The 12,904-nt window shown below is 34.6% G+C and overlaps 1 pseudogene; it reads left to right on the forward strand.

Moving 5' to 3' along the window:
• The first annotated feature begins 7,274 nt into the window (after positions 1 to 7,274).
• Positions 7,275 to 10,672, forward strand: LOC130960158 (uncharacterized; annotated as a pseudogene).
• The last annotated feature ends 2,232 nt before the right edge of the window (positions 10,673 to 12,904 follow it).

The following is a 12,904-nucleotide window of genomic DNA, read 5'->3' on the forward strand; positions in this document are numbered from 1 at the left end:
CGTTGAGTTCGGCTTATTTAGAACTGAACTATTTTTACCGTTTGAATCACTGAAGGAAAGAATGATGCTTTAATATTGATTTCAAGATAAAAAGGAGCTTTTAGTGATTTTAAAGGAATGTATACTTTTGATTGAGTAATCAAGTTTGATGCATTTTGGAGGAGTTAGAAAAATGGGTTCCAAAAAGAAACTTGAAAGTGGTTTGATTCAAATGAACCGGTTCCATTTCAAATGAGTTGATTTTTGGACCGGGTTGGAACTTGTGATTTTGAATGATCGGTTTTATAATAAATTCAGTTTTATTTACTTGAACCGAGAAATCTATGATTTTAAGAGTTTCAATGAATTTTAAGGAATTGATATAGGTTGACCTTCCCTAAAGACTTGGGACTCTGCCGAGAAACTTTTGTTATAAAATCCCATTGTTGGATGGGTGATTTCGAATGTTCCCAAAATGAATCTTTAACTTTCCATGGTTTTGGAAGTTTTGGAAAGAGAATGCCGAGAGTGGCTTTGTTTTAAAAAGGGAACTCACTTTGAGTAAATTTGGCTTATGAGCCTGAGATGATTTGAGAAATGAGATCTTTAAAGCCAAGGCTGAAAAGAGTTAAAATTTGATTTCAAAGTGAAATGGCTTGAGAAAAGTGATTTATGGCTTAAATGCCGGTTTTATGAATTTGATGATGTTGAGTGTGGAAGTGTTGTTTTGTTATGGGCCAGAATGGCTGTGTATGATTATGAATATTGGCTGGTTCTGGATTGAGCCGTGAGCCGGAATAGTTGTGTACGATATTGTTTTATGGCTGATTGCCGAATGAGTTGTGGGCCGTATGGCTGACTATGAATTATGAATTTAAGCCGGATGGCTGAGATGGATGTTGATCCATGGTTGGAACTGAATGAATCTATGCTTGAGATACCTGGGTAGTAGCAAGGGTTGTGGTTTGTCCCACTTGCTCCGGGTCAGAGACTGTGATACCTGGGTAGTAGCAAGGGTTGTGGTTCGTCCCACTTGCTCCAGGTTAGAGACTGTGACGCCTGGGTAGTAGCGGTAGTAGTGGTGATTCCACTCGCTCCAGGTTGAGCTGTTAAACACCCGCCTGGGTAGTAGCCGCAGTAGTGGTAATTCCACTGGCTCTGGGTTGAGCGGGTAGTAGCAAGGGGGTTGTAGCTCAAACTTACTTGCTCCGCGATGGGTGTTTCTGTCCATGGTTAGCTACCAGGACGTGTCGGGTTGGCTATATAACCGACAGATGATATCATCAGCCACTAAGGACAGGCATGCATCATATGCATCTATGTGACATTGTTTGGGTATGCATATTGTACTTGGTTTGCCTATGTGATTAACTGCTAATTGTTCTACTTGCAATAACTGTTTGTTTGTGTTTGCATCTTCCTACTTGTGTTTGCATCTGGAACTCTGTTGGATTGTAGTGGATTGGTTGTGGTTCGATTGTTTGGGCCTAGGGCCGTGGTTGAATGAGATGGACCGATGGTTGATTTCGGTTTTGTGGTTCTGGTTTGGAATAAGATATGAAAGGTTATTTTGGTTCAGTATAGATAAACCTTTTTGAAATGCTTTGATGTTTTGAGAATTGAACGGTTCCTCTTTCAGAAAAGATTTCTGACTTTACTTTTATTGTAAACTGTTGTTTTTGAAAAGAGGCATAAGATGGTTATTAATCACTGGTACGGTTATCTTCATGTATCCTATTACAGTAATTCCCAAAAACCCTCTACTGAGAACCCTTTCGAGGATGATGTTCTCACCCCCCTACATTTTTCCCCTTTCAGGATTTGGGCGCAGAAGTTATGAAGAGTTTAATTATTTGTTATTGAGATGCTCTGTATTGCTTTAGATTATTATTTTGTACCCTCGCCTTTATCTTGATATATTCTGTGAGAGGGATAGGAATTGTATTGGTTAATGTCTGTAATATTATTTATATATATGTATGTATATATATGGATCTACTCTTTATGAGTTTTTGTAAGTTGTATGGTTTCTATGGATGTACGTTATCGAACGAAAGCATTTTTGGGAACGGTATTTGCGGTTTAAAGTTTCAAACAGGCTCATATTTTAGTATTAAATAGTATAAATGTCGTCGTAATGTCCGAGCTATCAGAGTGGAGCAGCCGGGAGCGCGAGCTTTGGTAGTTAGGGTGTTACACAAGATACCTCATTATAGAGGGAGAATCATATCCAACATATATCCCTATTTTTCTTTGGGGTCCCATTTTGGTGCTATTAGGTGGTGCAATGGGAACATATATCGCACATCTGAAAATTCTTAAATGGGAAACATTTGGCTGCTGGCCAAAAGCTAATTGCATAGGGGAGAACTGATGGTAACTCGTTGGCCTCAAATGAATAAGTGCTGCGGCATGTAAAATAGCATGCCCCTAAACCGAGGTTGGGAAATTTGTTCTCATAAGTAAGTGTCTAGAAATTAATTAGAGGCGTTTAATAAGTGATTTTGCTAACCCGTTTTATGTGTGAACATAAGCTACTGGATATTCAACACTTATTCCATTAGCCATATAATAAGCATCAAAAGCTTGGGAAGTAAATTCACCAGCATTATCAAGATGAATTACTTTGATTGGATTTTCTGAAAATTGTACTTTTAATCAAATAATTTGAGCTAGTAATCTCGCAAACGCCAAGTTGTAAGAAGATATTAAGCACACATGTGACCATCTCGAAGATGCGTCTATTAGGACCATAAAATATCTAAAAGATCCAAATGGTAGATGAATAGGTCCACATATATCACCTTGAATCCTTTCTAAGAATTCAGGGGACTTAAAACCAATCTTTAGTTGTGATGGCCTTAAAATTAACTTCCCTTGATAACATGCAGCACAACAAAGTTCACTAGATTTAAGAATCTTCTGGTTCTTTAGTGAATGTCCATGGGAGTTTTCAATAATTTTCCGCATCATGGTTGTTCCCAAATGACCCAATCGGTCGTGCCAAGTTATGAATTCATTTGCGCTAGTAAACTTCTGGTTTATAGTGGCATGTGATTCAATTGCACTAATTTTGGTATAATATAACCCAGATGAAAGTGAGGGCAACTTTTCTAATATAACCTTTTTATTTGAATCATGAATTGTGATACATAAGTACTCATGATTTTCCTCATTCATGGTCTCAATATGATATCCATTTCGGTGAATATCTTTAAAGCTCAACAAGTTCCTTAGAGACTTGGTAGACAATAGTGCATTATTTATTATGAATTTTGTTCCTCTGGGAAACAAAATTATAGCTCTTCCGGAGCCTTTAATCACATTGCCTGAGCCAATAATAGTATTAACATATTCTTCTTTTGGCATAAGATGGGTAAAATATATATCACTTTTCAGAATATTGTGCGAACTTGCACTATCCGCAAGGCATATATCTTCATCATATATCCTTGCCATTTTCTTCAAAGACAAATATTAATAATAAAATGAGTAGTATGCACAGTTAAATTGAATACTTGATCGCAATTATTTTTCTAAGAAATACTGCACATAAAAATAATGTCATATACTAAAATTTTATTTTAAAACGTAACACATTTAATGATTTCAAAACTCATGAACATTAATATTTCATTATTTATATACATCATATTTGAAATTTAACACATTTAATATTTTTCTCGATACTGCTGCCGCAGGAGCACATTCGAGGCATGGAAGGTTGAAAAAATTTTCTCCAACATATCATGATCAGTTATCTTTTTCCCACATAATTTCATTCGTGAGGTGATTCGAAACATTGCAGAATTATATTCATTTATGGATTTAAAATCCTGTAGACGCAAGTGCATCCATTCATATCGGGCTTGAGGAAGTATCACCGTCTTTTGATGATTATATCTTTCTTTGAGGTCTTTCCAAAGATCTGCAGGATCTTTTAATGTGAGATATTCATTTTTCAATCCTTCGTCAAGATGACGACGGAGAAAAATCATGGCTTTGGCTTAATCCTTCTGGGATGCATTATTTTTAGCCTTAATGGTATCTCCAAGATCCATTGAATCAAAATGGATTTCAGCATCTAATATCCTTGATAAATAATTGTTTTCAGATATATCAAGAGCATTGAATTCAAGATGAGAGAGCTTCGACATAATAAAAATTTGTTACATGAGTCTTCCTAAAAATTTGATCAAAGTCTCGTGCTGATAACGTATTGTAAAATAATTAAGAAAGATATAAGAAAGTATAAATAGAAAACTCTAGGATTACTAACCAAAATTACTATAACTAATATATTTACTAATTTTGTAGTAAAGAATATAAGAGAGGGAGAACAGTATAAGAGAGAGAGAGAGAGAGAGAGAGAGAGAGAGAGAGTGAAGAATGTTTTATTACTATCAGTTGTTATTGACCGTGTTGTCAGAACCAGACCGAACTGCCTGGGTGGACCGAAAACTCGGTGAACCGATAGCAGAACCGGTCCGGGCAAGCTTTCTAACCGGATAAAGAAGCAAACCGGAATAACTCGATTCGAATCGGCCGAGTTTGATCAAAACTGGTGAACCGGCGGGTTCCATTTAATCCGGACCGGTTCAAACTTTTAAATTTTTTTCGCTACACTTGAAATGTCGTCGTTTCTATTAAAATTAAAAAAACAAAAACAAAAACTAAAGCTATATAAAGTGAAACCCTAGCCTAGCTCCAGCCTCCATCGTCCATCACTCCATCCCCTTTCCCTTCCCAAACCTTTTGGCCATGAGAGACCACCATGAGAGCTGAGAGATAGTGTCTGAGACAGAGAGTGTGAGAGAGACAGAGACTCGTTCAGCCCACGCAGCAGCGCCACCTCACCTGGCACACCGTTGTCGTAGGAGGCAACCACACCAGTGCGCCACTCACCATAGCCACGAAGCACCTCCATCGAAGATTCAAGTTGCCTCCTGCTATTGCTACTGCTCGTCGCGTACTGCCTCCTGCTTGAGTGTCGTCACCACCGGTCTCCCTCTTCTCTGCTCGTCCTTCCATCCCTCCAGGTATGTATTTTTAATTTTTTATTTTTTTGAAGTTATTCAGGATATTGCATTTTCAATAATTTAGTACTGATAGTTAGAATTCATTGATTAATTGATTAATGATATTGATTATGTATGTTGGTTTCTGTTTGATTTCTATTAGAATTTAGATTGTTGATTGTTCAATTTTTTGCAAGTCCTATGACTTTATCAGATAATAGATAGCCAAAATGAAATGTTGAAACATATGGATTACCTCAGATGACAGCACCTCAAACTTTGATTTTGTTATAGTCTCATACAAGAAAATGTATCTGTCCAACAGAATTAGTATAACGACAAGATTACACATTGGTTTGGAGAAATAAAGCAGCAGGTATATCTATTTGAATGAGGATTAGACATGACAGACGTGCCATGCAACCAAAACCATGGTTGAAGCATCTTTGTGTAAAAATTGAATGATTAATTCAAGCAATTCTGATTCCAAAAACCAAGAAGCACATAATTCTATAGGTAATTTATTTGTGTATTTATCACAAAGAAGCACATATCAAGTGGAAAAAAAAGGAGGATGTTTTAGAGAAATACCGCCAAGACAATTCGTAAACAAGATCTTCAGGAGCTTCAGGAAGAACCTGAACAAGATTCATTAGTGTGATTTGAAACCTTATTAAAGCATACAATCTAGTTAATTACAAGTATAAAATAACAATTGTTAGACAATTGCAACATATTGTTGTTATATATGGCAAATGAGAACATGAATACTTCCACATATGTTTTTCTGTTTGATCTCTCTTATTTGTTGATTTATGTTTGATTTCTGTTCAGTTTGTTGATTATCCATTGTTGTTAGATTGTTGACTGTTGATTATCTGTTATATATGTTGGTTGCTATTGTATATTATTCTTAGTAGTTAGTGGATTGTTGTTGTGCATTATTCTTGGAGATTAGTCATTTAGTCCTGGTTGATTAGGAATTTAGGATGGCTTCATCAAAAATACCATCAGAAACACCTTCTCAGGAACAAGGATCAACTCCTGTGAGACTGGATTAACCGGTTCAACCAGTGATCTACCGGTTGGACCAGTAATCCAGTGACTCAGCAACCTGACCGGTTCGATCACCGGTTCGATTCTGATAACTATTGTTATTGATGATTGTTATCAGAGGCTTAAGCCTCTATTTATACACATATGGAACTTTGTTTTTCCACACTTCATTTATTGAAAAACAAAAAATTTCTTTCATTGAGAAACTGAGCCGCCCATATATTAATGGGCATCTAACTCAACTTCTTATCACAATAAATAACCATTTCTTCTCCTTTAGTAGACTTACTCCTTGTTGACGGGCTTTTTTCCCCTTAAAAAATACCCCTAAGAACTAGTTTATACACATGGTTAGTGATAAAGTCAAATATAAAAATTTTTTCAAAAGATATAAATAGATTTTTGTAATATTTTGTTAGATATTTTTTAAATTGTTGCATGTTAAACCATAAATGCTTTTATTTATTGGTTTAAATAAGTTTTTTATCCTTGTAAATTATCTATTTTTTGTTTAGTCCTTAAAAAATATCATTGAAAAAGATATTTTAACAAATAATTAAAGAAAAAATATTTTTAAATATTTGTGTTTTAAAATAAAAAATATAATAAGAAAAACTAGTTGTTTTCTTAAAAAACCCTACAAGAACCCTAATACGGTAATACCATAGCATCAGCTTCAAAACACCATAACTGACTCGACAAGGGTACTTTCTCTTCTTTCTCCTACTCTCTCAATTGGCTTTCTCACCGGCAGCGTGAATTCCGGCGGTGGAGCATAGTCCATCGGTGACTTAACAGCACTTATAGGTTCTTCTTCTCTCTTCATTTCCGCACTCTGACTCTACTTTTTTTCCCTTTCAGAATCTCGTTGTCCTCTGTTTACTGTTTCTCCTTATTTAGGTTTTTTTTCTTCCTGTTTGTGTTTGTTGTTCATTGGTGATTAAGTTTAACTAGGATTTGATGATGTTAACTGCATGTTCTGTTTTACTTTAACTTAGACTATGGAGATGATGAATGGTTCTGATATCATGTATGATTTCTTGTTTTCAAACATTTGTATATGTCATACATAGATGCAGAATGATGTTACATGTGTTTGTCCAAATAGCGCTTGATAACGTGCCATCTTGCATGTTGAATCGTTGATACTTGTTATGATACTGGTGTTTATTGTGGATGAACTTTGATGTGATGCAGTTATAAATTTATTTAGCTTCAACAATGTCATCATCGTCAGAAGACGAGTCAATGTCCAAAATGGAAGAACAAGAGAATCAGAATAAAGAAATGAAGCATGAAAATGGAGTGCTTGATTACATAATGAGCTTGGAAAGTGTGCCAACAAAGCTCCCTCCACATCTTGAGCTTCTCAGGACCCGGGTCCTCTACAATAACGATGCTCCTCAGCATGTAAAACCTTGCTATCTCTATGTTCATTTTTTATTTTTATTCTATTTTTTCCTTATGGTTCTCTCAAATCCAGTTTGTAATTTTATTATTTTGGAATTTGTGTTGTGTGTTTGTATAATAGGTGTTAATGAGTTTCAATGAAAACTTGTATTTTTTTCAGCTTATTTCACTTTTTGAGTGATTAAGTAATATTTATATGCTGGTTCTAAATTTTCTTTTCTTTTTCTTTTTTATCAGTTGCCTGCTATTTATGTTTTCCTATGTTGATATTTGTAGACAGATACCATACAGTATTCTGGTGCTTATGCAGCATTAGGTGTTGATAATAGCTTGCGGTTGGATAATTTCAGTCAAAACTTCAAAGTTAAAGTGAAGCGGCTCACAGATGATGACATGGAGTTTGATATGATTGGTATTGATCCTTCACTTGCCAATGCATTTTGAAGAATCCTTATAGCAGAGGTGAAATGTTTATTTAATACTTTCCCCAATATTTATAATCAGTATGTCAGACTTGTTTATCTTAAATATTGCATCATTTATAGTATATTTTGAAGTGCTTTGGTACATTTGGTTGGAACAAAAGGGTCCTTAATGATTCTTTTTTTAATGCCTCCGATGTTCCTCTCTAGCTGATATTAAAAGGGATTTGCATCCATTGTTACATAGTGTACCCATGTAGGTCTTAGCTAACTCATATTTATTTGTGGATTTCGTATCCTCATCTTTACGCTATGTCTTCCTTAATGAAATTTCTTTTTCTAATACAAAAAGTATTTATTTAATTTTTTTCACAATCTTATAGCCAAATATTATGTTCAAAAGAATTGAAGGATGAATTCCAACTGGCTGTTGTTTTTCTTTTTTTTTGTTGATGATGTCAGAAATAGGGATATGTTACTTTGCTTTGATGCTTTAGCCAAACAAAATTTTTTTTGATAAACTGTGGACCAGAATTACCCCTGGGTGTGTATAACATCTTCTGGCAGTGTTATTTTCACCTTTATGTGTTGCTCTTTCTTAGTTTCTTTCTCTCCAATTTTATGTTTTGCCATTAATAGTTTGATGGAAATTATCAAATTCTGATGTGATAGTTATAAATTTAGGTACTAACAATGGCTATTGAAAGAGTTTACATTGCAAACAATACATCACTTATACAAGATGAAGTTTTATCCCATAGATTAGGCCTCATACCAATCTGTGCTGATCTCAGGCTATTTGAATATCCAGGTCTGATTTCTATGTTGTCACCTAATTTGTTTTTGATTACGTAAATATCTTTGTTGTGTGATAGATAAAATTCTATATAGGTTGTTTTGCCATTTGTGTAGATGATCTCATAATATGGCAGACTTGAATTTGTCTCCTTTTTTTTGTTGTGAATAGATAATGCTGGGGATGATAGGAATGAAAAGAATATCATTGTCTTTAAACTACATGTTGCTTGCCATAAAGAACAGTCACGTATGACCGGTAAATGAGTCTGGCTCTTTTTTGATATTCAAATATTGCATTTAATTTTATTTGGCTATTTTAACTTTAATCATATTAGCAATCTTTCTTGTTTGATGATGTTGTAAAATGCAGTGAGATCAGATGAACTAAAATGGTTACCTAATGGGAGTGAGCTTATAGCTGAAGATGCCCAACCAAGTGCAAGTTCAAAACCAAAGACATTTACATCTTTTAATTGCAGTCAAGAATCGATTCCCGAAATTTTCAGCAATCCAATTGGTCCCAAATATTTTGATATTATATTAGCTAAACTTGGACCTGGTCAGGTAAAAATTCTATCTACCTCACTATTTAGGGTAACATACATTTCAATTAAGTGCTTGGTGATAAATAAACTGGAAAAAAAATTATCTGTAGCTCTTTATAGAGATTGTGTGAGTTTTGCATGTTATATATACTACATGCTATTTGTGTGTATTGATGTAGTAGTACTATGTGCTTTTCAATTGGAAACTTATCGAGCATAGTGCTTGAATAAGCATATTTGAATTGGAAACTATCAGGTCTCTCTCCCCCTTTCTTTCTGACAAAAACTAAAACTACCAGTATTTCTAACCTAATATTTGGTTTACTGTATATGTGTTTTAATAGAAAATTGAACTTGAAGCTCATGCAGTTAAAGGTGTTGGTAGCACATGCAAAATGGTCACCAGTTTCCACTGCTTGGTATCAGATGCTTCCGGAGGTAAGGGAATATCATATATCAGTGTTGCTAAAATTTATTGACTACCAAAACTTACAGAAACTTGGCCTCTGTATGTTTGACTTATATAGGTTGTCCTCTTGGAGATCATTGAGGATGATCTGGCTGTCAAACTACAAGAAAAATGTCCAGTTGGATTATTTGACATTGAAGATATTGGGGAAGGTATTTTTGTTTTTAGATCCATGCTTCTTACATCAGATATATCTTTCAATTGTTGACCACATTTTCTCTAGAAATTGCCATTGCTTTTGCATCAATTCCTTTTCCGTATTGTATACAACGTTATGTAAATTACGCAAATGATGTCAAGTTTTCCTGTTGTGTAATAACTAAATACTGAGTTAATGTTGGACAGGCAAAAAAAGGGGGCACGGTAGCTAGACCACGAGATTGCACTCTGTGTAGGGAATGCATTAGAAAGAGAAAAGAATGGGACGATCGTATATCGTTACGTTGTTTTAAAGATCATTTCATTTGTTTTTAAAGATCATTTCATTTGTAAGTACTATGGTTCTTGCTGAATTTGTTAAATTAGGCCTTCAAATTGTCTAAAGCTATCTTAATTTTTTTCTTTTCTTTTTGTATAAAAAATACTAAAGCACATGTAGGGCAGTGAGAGACAATTCCAAATAACAATGAGTAAACCAAAGAGAATATAGTACTATGTAAACTAAAAACATAATGTGTAGTGCAAAATTGCATAACAAGCATTCTGCCACCATATTTGATCTCTCTCTCTAGTCTTATTTTACTTATGTTTATCTGAAAATCTATATTTCAAAGTAATCTTGTGTAATTTTTCTTATAGGGATTATTGTTTTGATAGGTTCTCAAAATTACTTGCATATCTTTTACTTCCTTGTTTTTCTTCACTCTTGTAGTTACTATTGAATCAACTGGAGCATTGACCCCTGAAGTACTATTCGCTGAAGCTGTGAAGATTCTGGAAGACAAGTGTGAACGAGTAATTACTGAGCTTTCTTGATTTTCTATGTGGTATTTTGCAACGAAAGTAATGGTGAAAATGTAGCAGTGCATGATTATACATGGTTTGTATTGTTATTATCTTTATCTAATCCTCTAAGAATATAAATTTTTTTCTTAATATAAAAGCTCTCTTTTCTTGTAGTGAATTCAACCCTTTTAGCAAATAGGAAATTTGATTGGAGATTTTATACAAAAAAATTCCTCGTTTGAACAATCTAATTAAAGGCTCAAATTGTTCTCAAGGTAGAATACTTGATTTAATTTATACCTCTGAAGCCAAACAAAAACATGATTACAAAATGGAAAAAGAACTTTTCCTCTTGAAATTAATTTATCCCCTATGAACCCGAACCAAAATAAGCTTAACATATAATAAATGATTATTGTACAGCAATTGAGCAATGCATTTTAGGTCAGTTAGTTACCTACAACCGAAAGGTTTAGGAAACCAGAAAGGCAGAAAGCCAAGTAGCACTACAAGCAGTAACATGAAACCATGCTAGTCTTTATATCCGATGTGGTATTGTCCCCCCATACAATTGTAGACTTAGATAAATTATTTTAGTATTGACACATGGTTGTATAGGTTTAAGAAAATTATTTAAACAGGATTGGAGTTTAAAAATGAGATCCTGTCACATTACCTTTGACTTCATCCGAACACAACTACACTCAAGTGAACTCAAAAACTAACATGAATGATGCAGAGAAGCACAAATATTAGTGCTGTTAGGCTGTGTTCTGGAACAGAGAATGAGACTGAATTTAATTTAAGTATTGTGTTTAGTGTAGAGTATACAGGATTGAGTTATGTCTCAATATCTTATTTGGTTTAAGATAAAAACTAAAATGATTCAGGTAACCTTAATATACTTTTTTGTTTTTGATATTGGAATGGTAATGGTATTTTTTTGAAATGTGGACTGTTGGAGTATTATTCTCAAATGTGGAACCGTTTAATTAGAGAAGTAGAAATCGGACCATCCGATTTGTTAGGAGACAGAAATTGGGCCGTCCGATTTGTGTACCCCAAATTTTTTTAATTTTTTAAACACAAATCGGACGGTTCGATTTGTGTACATCCTGCAGTTTTAAAAAACACAAAAAATTATCATGTTAAGGTATATCACTCATACTACTTCCATATCTAAATTTTTTAGCCATCTTAATAACCTTATTATATTAAAAAAAATCCTAGCCCCTGTAATTGAAAGTAGCATTCAACCCCCTTCATCAAAACACTTCATCCCTGCCGCTGGCCCCGCACGTGTTTTCTTGTGTGCATTGCTTCTTAATCGTGGCGCCATGAATCATCTCACAGAATTGTGATATCGGCGCCTCCTCTTCCCATGACGTTAGAGCACACCACTGCGAAGGAACAGTGATTTCGGCGACACTTCTTGTAACACCCTACCACACAGAGCTTTACACCTCAAATGTAAAATAGAGGTGGCAAGGCGCTACGACCTCTATAAATAAAATATAAATACGTATAATAGCCAAAGGAAGGTATTATACTAGGAGTCTTGAAGAATAGGTAAAACAAATCACAAAATTTAAAAGCACAACTCTGATAAATAACGTAACTTGCATAAGACGAAACTACGGTTCTTATATATATGAGTAGAGGATCAAGATACAAAATATCAAGCTTCGAACTTAGCCTGCGAAGCTAAGGTTGGCCAGAGAATATATATATATATATATATATATATATATAACCCAAAATACATAAAAGCAACCCTAGTTCTCCATAAACCTCTACAAGGTGCAAAAGTGAAAGATATATATATAGGGAGAATCTATACATATATATAACAAAACAGAACAAAAGTATAATCCCAAAAAGCCCACTTCGCTGCGGAAGACTCCAGACGCCTAGCAAAGTGCCTCTCGACCTGCATCTGAAAAACACAACATTGATGGAATTAGAACCAGGAGTTCTCAGCATGGTAAATGTATCACACACATAAGATATAAGGTCCTGCGAATGCCAGAGGCAATCTTAGAACGCCGACACTCAAATTATAAGACTTAAAGAACTAAAACAGAAACCATAAAGTAGTGTGGTTTTCTAAGGATTCTAACTAAACAAAACCTTAAAACTTGACTAAACCCTATAACTTCCCGCCTTTCCTCCGATCCTCCAACACTAGTAGTACCGCACACAAAAACAAGTAAGCAAGGGTAAACATAGCTAGTATACAAGTACTGCAATTAGCGAATATAA

This window comes from Arachis stenosperma, chromosome 2 (genome assembly GCF_014773155.1).
Source record: "Arachis stenosperma cultivar V10309 chromosome 2, arast.V10309.gnm1.PFL2, whole genome shotgun sequence".
NCBI lineage: Eukaryota > Viridiplantae > Streptophyta > Magnoliopsida > Fabales > Fabaceae > Arachis > Arachis stenosperma.